Source organism: Pinus tabuliformis, chromosome 6 (genome assembly GCF_031772625.1).
Source record: "Pinus tabuliformis cultivar Carrire ecotype Pingquan chromosome 6, CPIR1, whole genome shotgun sequence".
Lineage (NCBI taxonomy): Eukaryota > Viridiplantae > Streptophyta > Pinopsida > Pinales > Pinaceae > Pinus > Pinus tabuliformis.
In genome coordinates this window covers 1,227,353,859-1,227,375,960 of record NC_142292.1, presented here as the reverse complement: position 1 = coordinate 1,227,375,960, position 22,102 = coordinate 1,227,353,859, and the positions used below count along the sequence as shown (strand labels likewise).

The 22,102-nt window shown below is 35.8% G+C and overlaps 1 pseudogene; it reads left to right on the top strand.

Moving 5' to 3' along the window:
* Positions 1 to 11,484, top strand: part of LOC149263118 (uncharacterized) — a 74,759-nt pseudogene extending 63,275 nt beyond the window's left edge.
* The last annotated feature ends 10,618 nt before the right edge of the window (positions 11,485 to 22,102 follow it).

Genomic DNA, 22,102 nt, shown 5'->3' with positions numbered 1-22,102 from the left:
ACATTCCCTCTCAACTAGGGAGAACTCCACCTGCCAAACCATCTGTCAATCTGTACCATCTCTGACATCCCTGCTATACTCTATTATGCTCTTCTTTGTTCTGCTCTGATATGCTGAACCATGAAGAAATAGTGAAGAAGAAATGATCAAGAATGTGTCATACCATTCTCCACTAACCTGAAGTCAGTCTCCAATCAAGAGTGTATCATACCACTCTCCACTGACCCGAAGTCAGTCTCCATTGATCCCAGATAAATATCAAACATCCTAGCATAGGGAGTATGGTAGTACACAATGCGTCCATCGGTAGTACAATGGTCCCTATCCTCATTTCCCTACTCATTGGCCAGATGAGAGGTACTTCCCATGAGTTCGAGACTGCATGGGTAGGATGTACCCGTAGGAAAAGGTGAACCATTCATCTTGTTCATATGTGATAGGATAAGGTGAACCACTCATCCTATGCATATATCAACATGGGGAATCACAAGGGAAGGTGAACCACTCACCCTGTACACAGCACACCACTAGGGGAAGGTGAACCGCTCACCCTATGGTCGCTCATTGCTCCAAAAAGTACCCCAAGCCCCCTAGAGCTCCCAAAGTTTAATATCCATCTCATATGGGACCCTCATAAGAGGGTCTCTCCATGACTCCAATTCATTCACAGAAGGTTAAGAAATTTACCTTCCCCGGGGGCTTCATAAGAATATCTATGACTTGTTCATCAGTCAAAATGTGATAGAGCCTTATTGCTCTATGTTGTACCATATCTTGGATAAAGTGGTACCTAATATCAATATGCTTGGAGTGGTCAGGAAACAAGGGATTCTCAGAAATATGAATCCCACATTGGTTGTCACAAAAAGATCATGGTGGTATCCAACACATGTCCAAACATCTCACTAAAGATCTTCCTCAACCGAACAACTTCACAGGGGGCCATGCTAGCAGCAATATATTCAGCCTCAAGGGTGCTCAAAGCAATCGACTAATGCTTCCTTCTCATCCACGATATCGAAGTAGAACCTAGAGAGAAGAAACATCCAGATGTGCTTTTATGATCCACCACACTGCCAGTCTAGTCTACATCATAGTAACCATTGAGCCTCACATTCCCGACAGTGTATCTCCCTCTGTAGGTGATTGTGCCTCGAAGATATCTCAAAATATTCTTGGCAACAATCCAATGAATGTGATGAGGCTCAAACATAAACTGAGTCAATGTATTCACTGCAAAACATATTTTCGGGCGAGAGTTCACCAAGAACATCAGGGCCCCCATGAGTTGACAATACTTAGAAGGATTTCCCAAATTGGGCCCAATAGCACTTCCACATAACTTATTGAAGTTAAGTTCCATTGGAGTAGTCATGGATTTGCAATCCACCATCCCACATATTTCAAGTAGCTTCACATTGTATTTTCCTTGAGAAAGGAATATCTCACCTGGATTTTTCTAGACCTCTAGCCCTAAGAAATAATGCATCATTCTTTGGTCCTTCATCTCGAATTCGGAATCCAACTCCCTCTTGCATTGATGAATGAGAGGGTCTGCACCTGTCAGAAAGAGAACGTCCACATAAAGTACCAATATGAGAGGTCTATCATTGTCAACCTTAAATTAAAGGTTCAGATCAACTTCACTTCTTGTAAATCCTGGCTCCATCAGATAGTTGTTGATCCTCTCATACCAAGCCCAGGGTGCTTTCATAAAACCATATAGGGCTTTCTTCAACCTGCATACATGTGTCTTATGATATGGAGACTTTGAACCCCTCGGGTTGTTCTACATAGACTTCCTCCTTAAGTGAACCATGCAAGGAGGTAGTCTTGACATCCATATGGTGTAGGTTCCATCCTTGTGAGGCAACAAGGGCTATGACCGAACGAATGGTGGTATATTGGGAAACTGGTGCAAATATCTCAGCATAGTCCATACCTTCCTTTTGAGAGAATCCTCGAGCAATAAATTTGGCCTTGAACTTTTCCGCACTTCCATCTACTCCATGCTTGATCTTGTAGAGCCATTTAGATGTGATAGCAGATTTGTCCTACAGTCTAGGAACCACATCCTAAACATCGTTCTTCATAATCGACTCATATTCTTCATTCATAGCATCCTTCCATACTTGGTGCTTCACAACTTCTTCAAATGAGCAAGGCTCAGATTGAATAATGGTGCTCATGGCAATTAAGTACCCTTGGTACCTATTTAGAATCTTACTTTCACAGAATGTCCTCCTTGGTGCAATGTGTCTCTCGACATCTTCGAGAGTTTCCCTAAACCATGAGGGTCTCCTTTTAGAGGAGGAGGTCTCATGAGGAGGTGGATCAATGGGATCCATTGGTTCTTCAACATCGGGCATCGAGTCATCCTTTGTTTCTCCCTATTTTCCTGTATATGCTTATTTTTCCTTCCTTGGAATAGGAAGGTTTCTAATCTTCCCAAGGGAAGCATCTTCATCGAAGGTGACATCATGAGTTATCTCCACTTCCTTTTGACCAGGAACATAGATCTTATATGCCTTGGAAGTTTAATTGTAGCCCACAAATGTTCCTTTCTTCCCAGATGCATCTAATTTTCTTCTCTTTTGTTTCGGAACATGAAATTACACGGGACTACTAAAAATTCTAAAATGAGAAACATCAATTTTCCTACTGGTGAAAACTTCTTCAAAAGTTTTGGAGTCCATCACTTGATGAGGGAATCTATTTTGAATGTACACAATAGTGTTCGCAACTTCACCCCATAGGAACTTCAGAAGGCTTTGATCATGTAGTATGGCACCAGTGGCTTCTATGATAGAACGATTCTTACTTTTAGCAACACCATTTTTCTTAGGAGTATATGCAGTAGTAGTCTCTCTCATAATGTCAGCTTCTCTACAATAGTCATTGAATTCATTTGATTCATATTTGGTTCCATTATCAGTCCTTAATGTTTTGATCTTCTTCTGAGTTTGATTTTCAGCCAAGGCTTTCAAAGAACGGAACCATGAGAACATTTTGTCCTTATTCTTGAAGAAATATATCCAAGTTTTGTGAGAGGAGTCATCCACAAAGATAGCATAATATAAATATCCGCCCAAAGATGTCACGGGAAGCATACCAGATAGATCAAAATGAACCAATTGCAAAATGTCAGTAGTCTTGCTATCACTTGAGGGTAATGGTCCCCTTATATGTTTTCCTTAAGAACATCCCTCAAAAACACCTTCATATTCTATTTTGAATTTGGGCATACCTATAACCATCTTCCTTGCATCTAGTAGAGCCTTATAATGAAGATGAGCAAACCTTTGGTGCCATAGTTCAGATTGAAGAGATGTGTCTCAAGTCATAGCTCCCAATGGACTTCCTCCAACTTGATATAGGCTATCAACCCTAAATACAATAGTAAATGCTTCTTTAAAATTTCATTTCCAAACCCATACCTTTCCATCGATGAATGCCACCTTGAATCCTTTGTCTTCCATCACCGAGATAGATACCAGGCTCTTATTTAGATCGGGTACTTATAGTACTTCTTGTATATGAACGATGTTATCTTGATTCAATTGAAGTGTAACATTTCCATCTCCCTTCACAGGATAGGTGGCATTGTCTCCAAGGATAATTTCCAAATTTGTATCCTTTTCTATCAGATTTGAAAGAGCCTTCTTATACCCAGTGAAGTTCCTTAAGGCACCACTATCAATCAACCAATTTCCCAAGGTGTCTAGAGGAGAGGTAGTAGAGAGGGAAGATATAACATAAACTTCTTTTTTATTGTTATCTACAGCACTAGATACCTGGAGTTTCTTGATCATTTGGGAGGCTGATCATTTCCAAGTTGAGTAGCGGAAGCATTCATTTTTCCTTTGTTTTTGAATCTGCCATTCCTTTAATTGTTGTTGCCCCTGAAATTGTTGTGGTTGTTGCTGTCATCATCAGAAGGTGTACCCCTTCTATTAGGACACTTCCTAGCATAGTGGCCAAACTTGTTACAAATGAAGCATATTCCCTTCCTTCCATTTTTTAATCCCGGTCTTCCTTGACATTGCTTCTTTGAACCTGCATTGTTCTTCTTTTTAGAATGAGTGTAGAATTCAGTAGGATCATTTCTATTCGAAGGCATGTCAATTTCCATCATCCTTGTGTCTTCTTGAGAACATCTAGTCAGCAATTCTTCAAAACCTAGAATCTTGTCATTGTTGAGGATAGTAGTGTTGAACACATGCCATTCACGAGGGAGACCTCCAAGGGAAATGAGAGTGAGCTCCCTATCAACAATAACTTCTCCAATTGAAAGTAGATTATTTTTTTTCTCAGTAATCCTCATGAATTAGGATTGGATATCTTCACCTTTTCCCTTCTTTATGTCCTTCAAATTTTTCTTGAGAAAAATGACTTGGTTTGCATTGCTAGCTTTGAACATACCAACCAACCTATCATATATCTCCTATGATGTGCACCTAAATTCTTATGAATAGAATCCCTAATGATCTTCTTGGCTTTTACTTCACCTTTCTTATACTTGTCTTAACAGTAACCAATGCATTTGAAGGAGGTTCAATAATTTTTCCCTGCCCATAGTCCATAACATCTTGCTCTTCTAAAGCCAAATCAAGAGACATCTTCCATGCATGATAATCAGAATTATCATGAAGCTTGTCATCAGATTTAAAGTAGGATGTGGAGGCCATTGACTCTTGTCCTTGATCAATAAATCTCAGTGATTTCTCTTCTCACTCTTGCTTGGGATTTGTCTTCACCTCAGCTCTGATACCATGTTAATTTTAGACAACAATGGTATATTCTATGCTTAAGAGCAATTTTACTTCAATTTCCTTATCAGCCTAATATCAATTTCCAGATTAGCAATCACTTTAACATAATACTAAAATCCAGATAGAACATAAACAATAACGAGAAGACAAGCCAAGACAAGAGGACACAATATTTGGTAGATTCCATGGAAAAACCCTAATATGGGAAAACCCTTTGATCAAATATTCTTATTATTCTTCAAAAGTTCAGCAAAGAGAGAGATAGAGAGTACAATATACAAATTTATTTTCCCAATCACAGTCAAAATCCATCCAGTCAAATAGCAGTCAACAGGATGTCTTAACCAGAAATTCAACGCTGGTCAATGTGGCATAATATCTCCTCCAAATCAACTCAGTCAAACCCAGTCAACTCGGCCTCCAAGGATAGTATAAATCAGCCCAAAACAATCCCAAAAATATCAGTCAAACTCAGCCAACGTAGAGTCAAACCTACGGTCAAACTTGTTGCGATCAACGCTAGTAAAAAAACTCTAAATGTCTCGATTTCTATGCCCAGAAATGTGGCCTACCCAAACAGATTACTCCCCAACAAAAATGCAGTAAAACTTGGTCAACTGTTTTCTGACCAATGCTGGTCAAACCTTCCTGCAATTCGGTCAACGCGCAAAATAGAAATATGTAGTCAAACTTCACACGTGTGGAGGAGAAGAAGGCTACCCTGATGTTGTATGACCTGATCAGATGATGAGAGAGAGAAATGTGTGAGAATGAATGATGTCCAAATGAGGTAGATTCACCTTCTATTTATTTGCAATGTTCAAGATGGAAAGACATGTATTTTTGGCTTCTAAGCCTACATAATTTTGTTGGTCGACCTTGACAATTTATCCATAATAGAAATAAATTCATATTTCCATTTGTACATGTCAGAATGAGATAATATTTAGACCACTCCTACACCTCTCGAGAAGAGGAATCTAATAAAAATATCAGCTGCATTGTATGAGTTGTCCAAGGTGGAGTTTGGCCCTAGTTTCCAAAATTAACAATTTAGGACTAGCAACTACAAATTTGGGTCCAAATTTGTAATAGGCAACTTGTTTTCCTAATATTGAACAAAATTTCATGGAAAATCTTGTAATAATTGCTGAAATTCAAGGAAAATATATCATGAAAACATAATTTATTCTATCATCACAAATGCATGTTGGGAAATCTATTAGAGAAACTTACCCCATTGAATTGGATCAAGAATTTAGTAAATCTTCTAAATTTCCAATACAAGATATTAAACAAGACATAACACTTCCAAAGGATTCTAGCATGGTTATACCCCTCTCATAGAGTTTTTCAATTGAAAATACCACAATCACACAAAATCATTTGAATCCTTAGGTTGATGTAGAATCTCCGGCTATGAAGTTCACTCAATGAAGGGCTTGAAACACTCTGCAATGTATTATAATACTTTTGGCCTCTAATGTGGTTGTAAGACCATTTTACCTTTGACGGATCCACCATTTCTTTACATGCAATTGCGTTAATGCATCGATTGACAATTTTGAGATCTTCATATCAAGGCAAGAGAGCCTTGGTTGTCTGCAACGTGATGATTGAATCCTTCCAATCATGAAGGATGAATGAGTTGAATAAGATCTCAAGCTCATCTATAAGGTTTCCATTTTCCATTTCCTTTGGCATCTTCTTCAATGTAGAAGGTGTTTGGTTTTGCCCCAAATTTCATAAACTTCATTGTTTCTTGTACTTGACCTAATTTCAAAGATTTATGATATGCCATTAAGAATGTATAATTGAAGCAACTAGAAGATATTCGTTGGAATTATTGCATTGGGAAGGTCTACTAAACCATTATCCTTTGATGCTTTAAGTCTTTTGATTTCTGTGAGTGTTGCAACTATCATGGCAAGAACATAAAAAAATGCCCGAAATCTTATCTTTTGGAGCATCATAATGTCGTGCTTGAGACTTGTAAAATTTTTGGCTAGTGGAACAAAGATCTAATTAGACATAGGCACAAACACAATAAAACTGAAGGTTATGAAACACTGCAAGGATTCATGAGGGATCTCAATATGTCCAATAATCACTATCCACTATGATACCCTATTTTATGAAGAAAGTAGAACATTGTGCAAAGACAACCCAAATAGGAATCAACTGTGCAAAGAGATTGACCTTTTTGGCACTCAATACAGTGTCATGAGATGATTTTTTTGGGAAACGATTATGACATCCTTCTAACGTTGTTTTGGTATTGAACTAGAAACAAATGAATTACATAAATTAACCCCCGCTCTAAGTTCTCAACCCAATACTATATAGAATCCCAAATTAAAGAAACTTGTGTCTCTGTAGTAGCCTTCTTAATCGTTTGCTAAACGTAAATGTTATCCAAAATGACATCATTTTTCTATATGATCCAACGTCAAATGCACTAGAAGGGTAAGGCAACCTCTGTGTAGATATGATAACCAACATTGCAAGAATTCCATGTTCAAGAGAAAATTGAACTTGAACTTCATAATTATCTCTAGGTTCCAGTGACATGGTTAAGATTACATGATCCAGTAGATAGCCACCATATAAGGAGACATATTTCACTTCGGATGAATCTCCTACATTAACGAAAACATTTGCACCAGGTGAAGTCTACAATACCCTGTATTGGTCATCATTGAAGTCCCAAGCCCTAACAACATTTAGTTTGTGAGTTGCAGCTTGTTCAAAAGTGGAGGTAACCCTATTTCTCTTTGTTGGATCTATTTCCATAACCAAACCATGGTCTAGTTGCAACTTGGAAACTTCCTTTCCTGTAGCTATCATGAATTCCATCAAACGTATAACACATAATCACTTTATTTACCATGATATTGTTTATTTCATTTGTCTTAGAAAGATTATTGTTCTTAATGCGTTCACCTTTTCGAGGATTTAAAATTTTTTCCCAGGTCCTTGCGCAACCACCCTATACCATTTTAATTTTAAATGATTTAAATTAAGCACATGTAAGTCATTGGTAGAAATTCTTACGAGACCAATGCACCCTAAATGATAACTATGGTGGTACCACTACAGTTGCATTATGCACTACCCATATGCCTTAAGAAATTTCTGTTTCTAGTTCCAATATCAATCTTCTTTCAATTCCAACGAAGGAAAAGAGAAAATAACTATGAATCATACTGGTGAGTCGTCCTAACTATTCTAAAACTTCCAGGCACACCATTCAAGCTTGTTCCCTTTGACGATAATATGATGAAAGATGTAGTATCTTGTTTACACCAAATACAAGTAGATAGGCTTGATCCCACATATTGTTCATGGAAAATGTTGGACAGAGTTGTGACATGTCAAATGAATGAGAACACCCAAATAGATTTGAAGAAGAGAAAAAGCGAGTAGAGTTTGAGCCAATATAGAAGAAGCAAAAAAAAAACTAATTGGGTCAATTTGAGTTACAACACATATTGTAGCATTTCCCTCCTTGTTGTATGGCTCTATATTCTGTATATTGATGTAAAATAGCTGTTGTATAACAGGGTTTGTTATGGTTGTCGTGTTCTACAGAAGGTTTAGTTTTAGTAGGTTTGTTACTAGGTTTTCATAGTGACCAATATACTGAGGAATTGTTTCTAACTAACATCCATTGTTTGCAACCCTATGCATTGATTTCTTGGTTACTACAAACTGCATTTTCATAATTTTGGAAAACTTTGGAATATCAAATTAATTTAAATTTAATAGCTAAGATTACCATCTCAAACATATTTACACCCCTGTCCATGATTGATGGACCTACACATGATATTTCAATGCCTTCCTTAATGGAATTGTCTAGTATGGTGTTTGAAGACTTTAAGTGAAAGCCTTTATCTTCTTAGAAGAAATAATTTTGGAAATATTGTAATGCTAGCTCATGCACAAAATATGAGGGATCAGTTCTATAGAAGGGCAAAGACTCATGCACCCAATAATATTTTTGGTATTATGCAGCATGCCTTTGTCTTGTAACTTTTTGGTTTCTCTAATAATATTTCTACACCAGTCTTGTAATATTTGTTGTTTATGAGTGCAAATATTTTTTTGTGCACGTTCTTTGTGAAGGTTTTAAGCATGCTAGTGTAGATGCTTAAATTTCTCTCTCAGGATAGATGAGGCATGATTTCCCCATTCTATTTGTGATACCATTGTTTAGATAGTTTTGGGTAGCGTTTTTGTTTTTCCATGAAATCCATGTAGTAAAGGCCAAACATATATCCATTCAAAGTTATTTAGAAATTCCCATACAAAGTTCCCACACACATTTACTCCTCTATAATTTGTTCCATTTCACTTTTTATTCAAACATTCATTTAATTTTTTAATAAAATTTTCTTCACTCTCTAGCACATTCATAAATATCAATCAAACTTCAACATTAATAGAACACAAGCCTCATTGTTTTTATCAAATGATGTCATGTACTATGTAGATAGTCCACTTGAAATGTAACATTCCATATTTATGAGAGTGGGGGGCTTGTCATTATTGGCATCACCAAAACCTGATACCACCAATCCTTAGATTTACCAATCACTTTTCTTTTCTCATAGGCTTACACTTGCCAAATGAAATTGCAACATCAAGAGTATGGAAATCACTCTAGTCATCATGTGAATTTCCTATAGGTTTGGAAGAAGAGTCAAAATGAAACCTATTGTCCTTTTTCTACTTATACTACAACCCTTTCTTATAATTTTGGATATACAATGTAGTTTTTAGCGGTGCAAGCAATTGAATTTTGGATGAAGCAACCCTTGCTTATACATTTGGATATACAATGTGGTTTTTAGTGGTGCAAGAAATTGCATTTTGTATGATCAATCACTTTCATGTGACCCAACTAGACATTTTGTGTTTGCATTTTGCCAATATAAAGGTAGAAATATTGTAAAAATCAAGGGTACATGTGCCCAAGCTAAAGTACAAATATACTAAAAGTAATGATAATATATTTGTGTGAGTGCAAGCAAATTTGGAACTTGAAAATTGTAGTATTCAGATGCAAAACTTGTGATAAATATAAGCATATGGTAGTAACCTTCTCAAAATAAATTAGTATAAAGAGTGAAGCTCCTTGGAGAGAAAACCGAGATGGGATAAAATCAATAGATTACCCCATTGGAAGTTTGCATCATTTGTTATGATATAATACAATTCAAAACAGTGGGTTTGATTTTAAATTTTGTGATGTAATGGGGACCATTTGAAAATTCCCTGCCTCTTGGTGAATCTAGCATGCAACAGTCTCCATTTATGGTTTCAAGCTAATTTTTTAAATGAACTCTTGCAACGATGCCTTTTTTTTCAATCCATACCTTTTTCTTTACATTGTGGTTTTACCATTTATCTTTTTTGGTATTTTCAAAAAATGGTTTATGTTCTTAGAATATGTGTGCCTTGTTTTTGCTGTATCAATTTTTTGTGTACACATTTCTTGTATCAGAAAATAATTCATTATTCTATTTTTAATTGGAATTTGTTCTTTAAAATATAAATTGTTAACTAGAGCTACATATTCAATTATCTAAGAACACAAGCCATATCGTAGTTCCATATTTCTCTTTTGATGTTGAGGGTATGAAATGTTTAAATTCCTAATACAATATATTCCTTTCATGGATACTAAACACTGATCATTATGCTTGGCTTCATGAAACCAGATAACATCAAAGTTTGGTTCAGATTCTATAAGCACTAAGCAAGTTATGGCAGAGGCCAGCTTCCATGAAAACTTTGGGACTACATATTGGGTGTCCTACATTCAATGTCTAAACACCAAGGGTGGCTTCCCTCCACTAAATAAAATCAAGTATTGCTCAGAAAATTCACCACTCATAGTTCCCTTTGAAGCAGAATTCTGGTTTTACATGCAGGACAGGATACCTCCCTTGGCACCTTCTACCATTGCAGTGCCAACCTCTGATCGTGTAGTGGTGGAGGGATTCTTTTGCAAAGGCATGATAGACTACTATTATGATGGCTTTCTGTGTCATAGGAAGAATATGCATGGAAAAATATACCTTTGGCCTGTAGGAGATGAAGTTGGATCCTTCTACATGTGAGACAAACCAGATAGCCATGGTGGCAGATTCTCCTTGGAGACCTATAATCCCAATGGTTGGAAAGATTATTGGTCACCCTGTTAAAGTCAATGATGATTCTATTCCATGGTCCCTCTTCAAAATCACCAAGAGCAGTGGAAATGTGTATGTGTTTTTTGTTGTTATACTTGATTTCAGTGGTTTTTTTGGTTCTTTCACCAAAATTTATCCCTATGAAACTCATGCCATTCCAATGGTATAAGGCCACACCATTCATAGAATGATTAATATTGTGGAGCTCACCAATGAACCAATACTTCCACACATTTCAATAATATTTTTATGGAATCTAACTTTATATCTTAATCCTTTTTGTTTGTTTTGGTTAGCATAATTGTTTTTCAGCTAAAATTTTCATGGTTTTTTATTCAACTTTGTGAAAATGCAGGTCACTAGTGGGACCATTCAGCTATTATACAATGGTGGGAAAAAAAAGAAGAGTTCCTCCAATTTATTCAAACGTTACAAAGAAAGGGGCTTCATGGACATGCGTATTCAGTTGTTAGTTCTAGATGTAGAAGCCTTGTTCTCCTTTGTTTTGCTGAATATGAAATTCTTCTGCCTTTTGGTCTTCTTGGTTGTTCACGAAAACTTAAAAAATCATAGAGATTGGACAAATATAATTGTTTCCATGGGCAGAGGTAGGCGTGAATGACATACTTTTAAGAAAAAGTGCTTCCCATAAATTTTGAAAAACTTATTTTATATTTTATGGTGAGAAAATTTTGATAATAATTGTAGTTTCTAAATCTAATGTACGTGTATAGGTTTGTTGAGTTTGATAATAATCGTCTTGAATTTTGATAATAATCATAGTTTGTAAATCTAATGTATGTGTATGGGTTTTCTTTTTTAATGACATTTTTATGCTCAACCAAAAATTTGAATATTGTAGTTGTTCTAGGAATTGAGCACTTAGGTTTTCAAATTTTGATCATGTTGTGTGTTTCTCTCCATTTTGGTCCCTCACGTTCCATTTACTCCTGGAATTGATCTTTGCAAGAGTTTGATAAGGAAAGGTCTAGAGAATAAAGCATCATCCTTCACACCTATTTCATCTTATCAACATCCAACAATAATAGGTAAACTCAATGTCGTTGAGGAAGATGGTGATGGCAAATTTGAAATGGTGGATGGAAATTCAAGGATTGATGTGACTAAACATGGCAGACTTCCTTTTTCTCCTCCTGAGTTTAAAAACATAAAACTTTGTAACTTATCAACTACTTTTGAGGGAAACCTTCCTGACACTCAAATCTTTGGTCATATTATTGTGAAGGTTGATTGAAATCAACTTCTAGAAATGTGGCACTCATGATTATGCACACCCCAATTTTCAAGGCCCCTCTCATCTTGTAGAAGAATGCTTAGCCTACAAACACAATGGGTATTGTCAAAATGGCATTCAGAATGATGCTAGTCCAGAGCTCCTTCACGATAGTTGTGCATTGGGGTACTGTATTCTGACAATTTTCCCACACTTGAAAACAATAAGGATCAAGCCTTTTCTAGCATGAGAAATGAACAAATCAAGCAGATGTCCACCCGTTTTGCACCTTGTCTGGGAAATCCACTATAGAAGGAAAGGATCATGTCACACTTCTCCAAGACTGATGACTTAGAAGATCCATCATATGGTTATATTTCAATTAAACGTGGAACAAAACCTTGAATGTAGGTAATGAACAGATATGGTAGAAGAGTGGGTTTGTGAAGCCTTGAAGGCGGAGGAATCTAAATTTTCTGAAAACAAGGTTAATGGAGCCAATGGTACCGACAACAATACATAATTTCGATATGAGTTTTAGCAAAATAATAATGTGAATACTATGCTGAAATATGATGATGATCATCAGTCCATCACTCTGGCTGGTCTGTATGGTAAAATTAAGGTTAGTTGCTCCATGATTTTCAATTATAGTTTTGAATACCAAGGATTTTGTCAAAATTTTGAAATGTTGGGTGAAAATGGAAATTGTGATGAGAAGGAAGAATAGTGGTGTCTTCAAGTTGAAAAGGTGGATATCTATGCACCTGATCCTATGGCGAATCTAACTCATGAAGTCAAAACTGACGAAAAGTTAGAATTGGAATGGAAACATGGGATCTAGGAAACATCTTTGTTCCATTGATAACAAAAACATCTACATACAGCTCAAGCGTTGGAGACTTAGGTCATATATTGTATTTTTTTGGTGGACCTCCTACATATGATTCAGATTGTTTCAAGAAAGAACAACAGAGACGTTCTTACACCTGAATTTGTCCAAAAAATGACTCGTATGTGCAGAAAAGGGAACAATAACATGGTAAATGTAATGAAGGTAGGTCATATATTGTATTTTTTGATGGACCTCCTATATATGATTCAAAATATTTCAAGAAAGAACAAAAGAGACATTCTTACACCTAAATTTGTCCAAAAAATGACTCGAATGTGCAGAAAAGGTAACATTAACATGGTAAATGTAATGAAGCTCTGAACATGAATAGAAGAGTCCTTCCTAAAGCACTTCCCAGAACATACTTGTCACATCACTTGGAACAAAACAAAAACAAGAGGTATAATCTGTATTTTGAAGGTTCCCCTGTATATGACATGATGATGCACCCAGAGTAGAACAATCTTTGTGTTTGATCTAGACCCAGTGGAGGTTGAAATCTTGTGGACGCTAATGGACCTGCAACCTGAAATATATGAAGGACATATGCCACAATGGGGAGAAACATTTCTTAGCACAATGTCTCTCGAGGATCATATTTTCCCTAAATATGAGTTTCTAGAACTTGTTATGGAACTTCCAGCACACTACCCAAGTTTTGATTCAAGCCTAATATATCAAAGAGTTTGTGAAGACAAAGTTACGTGTTTCAAAATGAAATCAATAGGAAATAAAATTGTGTCTTCAATGGAAACCTCAAATGATTTTGATGAATATTTTTCGTTTGTAGAAATATCCCCTCGATTAGGTGATGGAGGGCTATCTAATGAGCCTATAGTAAATGCATATATTTCCACCCTGAAGAGATACGATCAGAATCAGAAAAGAATATGTGTTGAAACGACCATGACCAATTCTCATCAACCAGTCCAAAATACGATTCAGCTGGACAAGCATCTATAGAAGGTCCAAACCTAAAAGAAAATTGGTTATTCTGGCATTCAACCCCCAAAACTATAGTTTCCATATGTGAGACTTTGAAGCCTATAGACCATAGAATGAATAAATCAGAGGCTCAGATGTTTGTTTCTGGTGTGTTCTCAATACATTGTCAAGATGCCATTAGAAGTTGTTTCGCCCAAGTGACAAACAATTATGAGAAAATGGGTGATGTAGTAAATTTCAAGACCAAAAATTCACTCTCATTTACAAGATATCAAAAAAGTAAACTGCGAGATCAGTGGAAAATACAAAGTGTTTTATTCAAGGTTAGGAGGTAGAGTTTATATTAAAAAAATCCTATGGCCATACCATACAACTTGAGTTTAAAAAAAATATGTATTCCTGGGCAACCATGACCTGGAATTCCCAGCTAAGGATGAAGGCTCAAGTAGCCAAAGAAAATTGTATGGAGGCCTATCCATATCTGCCTCTTAGAAGTCCACAGGTATATTGCTTAACCTACTGGCATAATGTAAACGGTACTCAACAAACACACTAGGTTACTAAAAGAAAAATAAAAATATAATGCCCATTTTTGGCTTTAGTTACTACGTCCACATAAATTATTGGCCTTTAGGTCTTCATATTTCATTGTTGTAGAGCTAGTATCAAAGTAGATAGCCACATGTTTGTCTTTAGTGGGGCCTTCCAACAGCTTTGAGATATGAGCAGTTAGGGTGTATCCATAGAATGATGTATGGAAAAGGAGGTAGAGTCTACAAAGGTGTTTCTTAGGTTGAGAGTGGGAGATAACTCAACCTCTAGAGGGAGGTTGAAGTGAACCAATGTGCACCCAACCATCATTTATAGACTCCATATTTGAGGCCATTTCCAACTAGTTCCTTCTAAAAATGGTCACAGAGGCCTGAGGTTCATCATCCCATTCCCTCTATGCTAGGAAACACTATGTAATATTTCCAAAAATTCCACCAAAAAATGCACTCATAATCCTGCAGAAGGACATAAAACTGAGTTACCAATATTTAACCCTCACTCATAGCCAAAGCCCACCTGCAATTTTGATGGAATTCTCACAATGATTTTGGCATAAAGGGTATTAGCCCTAACCTCAAATCCATTAACCACAAACAATTGTAATCATTATACAATTGAACCCTTATCCCTCTCACCAAGGCTTTCTTTAATGTCACATAGGACTAGCGTTCACCCTTGGATGAATCAATTAATCCCACATGTAGGATCCATTTCCACCAAAATATAGTTCTTTAGAGAATGAATCAAATAGACATGCATAATATTAGAAGGTGAGGTTGTTTAAGCCCTATCCTCCACATTTCCCTCATGATATGATAATTATTATGGGAAGGGTTTCCTGTCTTAATGCTTTGCTACTTCATGTGAGTGGGCACATGGAGCTTAAGTCTCTTAACCCCTCCTTTACACACAAAACAACTCCTTGTATTTGAACCCTTTAATCAACCTTTTAGTTTTCTTCAACATTTATACTTTAACATATTTTGGCAAGCTTTAGGTTTGTAGTTAGGGGGAGTTTGAATGAGGGTTTATATAATCGTTGTTGAGTTGTTGATCGATGTCACCTTTCAAACACCTTTGTCTTTTAGTACATCAACCTTTTAGTTTGCTTCAACATTTAGACTTTAACATATTTTGGCAAGCTTTAGGTTTGTAAGTAGGGGAGTTTGAAGGAGGGATTAGATAACCACCATTGAGTTGTTGATCATTGTCACCTTTCAAACACTTGTCTTTTAGTACATCAAGTCCTTAATGGACTTTAAGAGCTTCTGCTTCATTGGAATATGCTGACAATAATTGCATTTGTGCTTAGATTCATGCCCATATCTCAACAGCTAGAGAAAATATCTAACATTTATGATTTTACCTATTATCTAATAGAGATATCCATATGTCCTATGGCACATTGCTAAATAATTATATATATATATATGTTTGTTGGAGTTGAGTTCAAAGGGAAAATGTGGAGATTAGTGTAGAAGACTATCTATTTCCTGCTTTTCTAGGTTGTTTCATTCATCAATTATGTGTTAAGTCTCTTTCTGGAGCTAATTTTAGGAGTAATTTCTAGAGTATATGGTGTTGTTTATCAGAGATTTTGTATAATGGAGAATATTATTCATGAAAATATGGGTAGGAAAATATTAGGATTTGAATTGAAAAGGAAAATGTGAAGACAAAGTGGCATAGAAGATTATTTATTTCCCACCTTTCTATGTTGGTGCATTAAAAAATTATGTGCCACAATTTGTGGGAGATTTCAACTCTTTTGTATTTGTTAGAGAAGGGAAAAAGTATATTAGAATAGGGAACCAAGTTGGAATAGTGTGCTTCAACCTTCAAATGTTAGGGTAATACCTAGCAAGTGAATCGTCGCTGGATCCAAGTGGCACATATGAATTTGGAATGCAGTGAAAGACATTAAAGGTGAGGTTTTGTAGCTCCTCACAAGATCATCCTTACATATTTTTAGGAATCATGTCATGGGACAAAAATTATACTTGCAAGTCACCACTCTAAGGCAAACTAAGTTTTTTATCTCAACCACATAGTGGCTTTTCAAATAAAACTATTATGGGTATGGAAAAATCATTTAAAACTTTGTTTTTCTTTTTCATCTTTTGTGTTTGTATGTCCATGGATGTGAATGCACTTTCCAGGCTATTTATCCAAAAGGTCAGTTGAAAATATGAAACTACAACTTGTTTTCACCCATGGAGTGAGAGCCTCTACATCTTATCATAAGTTCTTTTCTTTTTAGGTATATTTTTTTCCACGTCTTGATTGCATTGCTGACTGTGATTCAATCATATAACCAAATTTCCTGCAGAAAGATTTTAAGCTTTTTGACCAAGATCAACTATAGATTGGGGAAAATTTGAGTTGGGTTCTTAAGGCATGTTTTTCCCTGTTTTTGCAAGAGTTCACAATGTAAACTAATTGTTAATAATCATGTTTCACTATTGATGTGACATTGGGGTGTTGTTCTAGTGCCAAATGTTTCATTATTGATGTCATCTAGGGGTCATTAGGGGAATTTTGAGGTCTAAAATGGGCCTCTTAAGAAAAATGTACAACCAAAATAAACGTTATAAGAACCAATACGATTCAAGATGATGATGTCAACCATGGGGGATGATTCACCATTTTTGGAGTAAAAAAGTAAAAAGATTAAAAAATAATAAAATATTAAAACTACTTTTCCAACTTGTATTTTCAACTTATCTCTCTAAAGTTTTACTCAAATTTCAAACGAATGTACTCATTGCATGCAAAATTTAATTCTTCATGCAAGGAGTACCCATGTTGCATACTTTCAATGGACCCCACTACACAAAAAATGAGAAATACATGAAAAAACGTGATTGCAATCACATTTTTCATGTATTTCTCAATTTTCGTGTAGTAGGGTCCATCAAAAGTATGCAACATGGGTACTTCTTGGATGAGGAATCAAATTTTGCATCTAATGAGTGTTTCTGCGTGAAATTTGAGTAAACCCATAGGGAGATAAGTTGAAAATACGAGTTGAAAAAATAGTTTTTTTTTCTTCCCTCTAAAATTTGATGATGTAATCTAATCTTATTTTATTATTTCCACTATTATTTTATTATTTCCTTGGGAGACCCATTTTAGACCTCAAAAATCCCCTAATGGTTATTTTGATGCTAATTAATTGTAGCATTTAAAGAAGTTGATAATGTCTGATTTATTTGGAAATTGGTATAAACAACTTAATATTTGTTTTCACAAGTAAGTAAAGCACCGAATTTAAATCAAGTCTATGTTCGATTGATAGAATACATATGGTTTGTAATGACCCACATATAAGTGGCCAAAAACATGGTTTATGAAAGGCCTGATCTTTCAAAAACATGGATCGAATTGTTTGCTTTTATGCAAGGTATGAATATGAAGAGGAGAATAATAAGTATTCACGGGAGGAGAAAATTGAACATTGGCTTCCTTCATTTATCTTAGAATTTCAAATGGCTCACTTATATTCACTTTATGTGACTGGGGAAGCTTCACTAGATAATGTAGAATGGGTAAAAAGTAAGATGTTGGTATCATAACAAGATGATTTTGATGATGATAGAAATGTAGATAGGCATGCTATAAGTGGTCGGTCATCTGAGGAAGGTTCAGTGATTAGAATGACTGGAAGAAGCAGTGCATTGGATACTGAAATAAAAGAAGCTTTCCCTAAATCTATGAATGTTCTCCAGATAAGCGGTGGATTTCTAGTTACCTATGCCTTAAGTTGGCTTATTTTTGAATGCATAAATTTTTTGGATAACTCGCTTGGAGTACATATAACAAAAACAAACAAAAAAACCAAAGCCTACATCTTTAGAGTCTTATGATAGTTATTTGATAAGAAAGCCAATGCAGTGGAAGGGAAAAGGTGGAGGAGGTTTAAACAAAATTATACATTCATTGAATTTAGTTGATCTTACTCCAAGAACTGATACAAACACAAATGTGGGGAGAGGAGGCCCAATGTTCATAGAACTTTTGTGTTACATGTGTCGAATTGTGTCATATTCTGAGCCTGAGTTTGAAGGATAGAACAAGAAGAACACTACTAATGGAAAGAGATAATTCTCATGTTGTTAGTGAGATAGAAAGTTGTATGACTGGTAATGAAAATCTAGGAGAACCATGGACCTGGTTAGATGTAGAAGTACAATGTTCAACTGTACTTAGATTAGATGAAAGACCCATGATCAATTATGATGTTAGTCAATAAGATATATCATTCCACATTCCTTTGCATCAAATTCTTTCTTTATCTTTGCATAAATCCATGGAGTTGTACACAACTGAACTTGATCAATCAGAGCTAAAAGACAAGAATTTGGCAGCAGCTTGCTATGGAAGATTTAATGAATTTTTCAAGAAACTATTGATGGAATGCCACCCTTGTGGCTTTTCTATATTTGTAATGGAGCACCCATTGCAACTGCAGGGATTTTGTGCACAGGTGCATGCAGGCATGTGGCAACAGAATGGTCACTTGTTCTTTCTTTTTGAATACTTCCATTACATTCGTTGGTGAGTCAAAGGGTTTTCTTTTTCATTTACGGAGAAATATTCTTCACATGGTAAATTTTGACATTTAAGGTTGCAAAGAGTTGTTAAGTGTCATCTTTAAAAAATTTACAAATTCTATTTGGCATTTATTTGCAGGTGTGATGGAAACGACAAGCTTGATTTGTTTCTCTTATAGTGTTGTGTTGCAATGGCTCCACCAGAATGATTTGTTCTCAAAATTTTAGAATGGTTTGGTTTGGTGGTGGGTGTTGTGATTGTGGAGATGAAACAACATGGAAATCAAAAGGGCTTTTCTTGAGGCATAGAGGTCCAGGCCACATGTAGCCCCTACCACAAAAATATGCAAATATTGCATAGCCTATATTAGGGGCCCTTATAGTTGAATGGAAAGAGTGGTTACTTGTTGTAGAAAGAGTTGTTGAAGGTAAGCTGAAGAAGTGGGATGCACAAAAAGCAGAGGAGAAGGTTGCAAACATGATAACGTATGTAACTATAGAAATGCTTCTTATTTTTTGTGAGTGAAGTGAAAGTCTCTAAATTTTATTGCAACATTGATGTGTTCTCGTCAGTATGTCTTGTTGGATATTCTACTAAGGACTGAACCGATTATGCCTAAGAAAGTAGTGACGAAGCTTTGCAAGTTTCTTTTCAAGTTATTGAGAGTGTCAAATTTGAAGTATGAATTTGCAAAGGCTTTTATTAGACTATACATGATGCTTATGTCTGATGCCACATTAAAGAGTACTAATTAGTATAGGGATTATCCCATGTTAAGCGATTTTTCTGTGTAGATTTCACTTTGCCAATTCTAATATGAAGGCTTGTAACAAAAGAAAATATTCTGGACATGTTACTTGGTAATCTGAAACAAATTTTCATCTCTTGCATTGGATAATATGACCATCTCGTGGTGATGTGATCTTTGCATATATAATGCTATTTCTCCTTGCTCCTTAGTTTAGCCTTTCTTGTGCCTTGTGTAGTTAACTAGTTAACCTTTTCAAGTGCAGTTCAAGGAAAGGAAGGGGATATTGAGCTTACTACAATAGTGGAGCATTGTTTTAACTTTATGGGTGCATGTGTCTTGGAAATAGGACTTATTATTGGGTTATAGGTATGTTAATGATACATCCTTGGCATAAAATTCTCTGAGAACATTACCTTGCCAACGTTTCTAAATGTAATAATGTACACTACAACAAAACCAGCGATTAGCGTCCCTTTTTACTTCTTTTTTTTCATCTAGAGCCCATTTTTGGTGCTATTTGCATCCATTTATCAAATATGGTGCAAAACTTGACACAAAATTTGCATCAAGTTTTGCACCAAATCTTACACCAAGTTTAGCACCAGGTATTGCAATAGGTTTTGCACCACGTTTTGCACCAAATTTTATGCCAAGTTTTGTGTCATCCTTTGCACCAGGTTTTGTTCCAGGTTTTGCATCAATTTTGGCATCTATTTTTGTTTGACATACTTTTGCATCCTCATTTGCATCCACTTTTTGCACCTACACTTGCATCAACTTTTGCATCCTTTTTTGCATCCTTTTTTAAATCATTTTTTGCATCCATTTTTTCATCCATTTGTGCATCACTTTTGCGCCACGTTTTACATCGAGTTTTGTGTCTAGTTTTGCATATAATTTTGCATCTACTTTTGTTGCATCCACTTTTCCATCTTGTTTGGCATACATATTTACATCCTCTTTTGCATCTATTATTGTACCCACTATTGCATCTAATATTTTTGTGCCACAATTGGCACCTAGTTTGGCACCTCCTTTTGCACCCACTTTTGATTATAATTTTGCATCCACGTTTGCATCCTCATTTGCATCTAGGTTTTCATCAACTACTACATCTATTTTTGCATCCCTTTTTGTATCCAACTTTGGACCAGGATTTGCATCGGGTTTTGTGTCTCGTTTTGCATCGACTTCTATTGCATCCACTTTTGCATACAATTTTGCATCCACTGTTACACCCATTTTAAATTTCACTTTTTGCGTCCCTTTTTAAATCTTCATTTGCATCATACTTTGATTCTTTTTTTTCATCTATCATTACATCCACTTTTGTTATGCCATAATTTGCACCATGTTTTGCACTCACTATTGTATCCACGTTTGCTTCCAATTTTGCATCCATGTTCACATCCTCTTTTGCATCAAATATTGCATCTATTTTTGCATCCACTTTTGTGTCAGGTTTATGCATTGGGTTTTGCATCTCGTTTTGTATCTACTTTTGCATCTACTTCCATTGTATCCATTTTTTTCATCCAATTTTGTTTTGCCTGTTGCATCAATGTTTTCTTCCACTTTTACATCCATTTTTGCATCTTATTTTGCATATTTTTTGTCTATTGTTACATCCACTTTTGTTGCACCATATCTTGCGCCTACCATTGCAACCACATTTGCATCCACGTTTGCATCCACATTTGCATCCTCTTTTGTGTTCAAGTTTGCATCAGATATTGTGTATGTTTTTGCATCCCCTATTGTATCCACTTTTGTTTCATCCATTTTTGCATCTACTTTTGTGTCCGTTGTTGCATCCACATTTGTTTCACCATAGTTTGTGCCAAGTTTTACACCTACCATTGGACCCATGTTTGCTTCTACTTTTGCCTTCATGTTTGCATCCAAGTTTGCATTGACAACTGCATCTACTTTTGCATCCACTTTTGTGTTAGGTTTTTCATGTTGTTGTGCATCTACTTATGTTGTATTCACTTTTCATCCAATTTTACTTCTATTGTTGGCCCCATTTCTATGTTTTCTTTTGCATCCCTTTTCCAACACTCATCATATTTTCTGCATTGATGATATTCCTTATGGCATTGACAATTATGAACAATTGATGAAAATGTCAATAATATTGACAATGATGAAAATGAAGATGATGGCGATGACATGAATTGTGATTATGATGATAAAGAC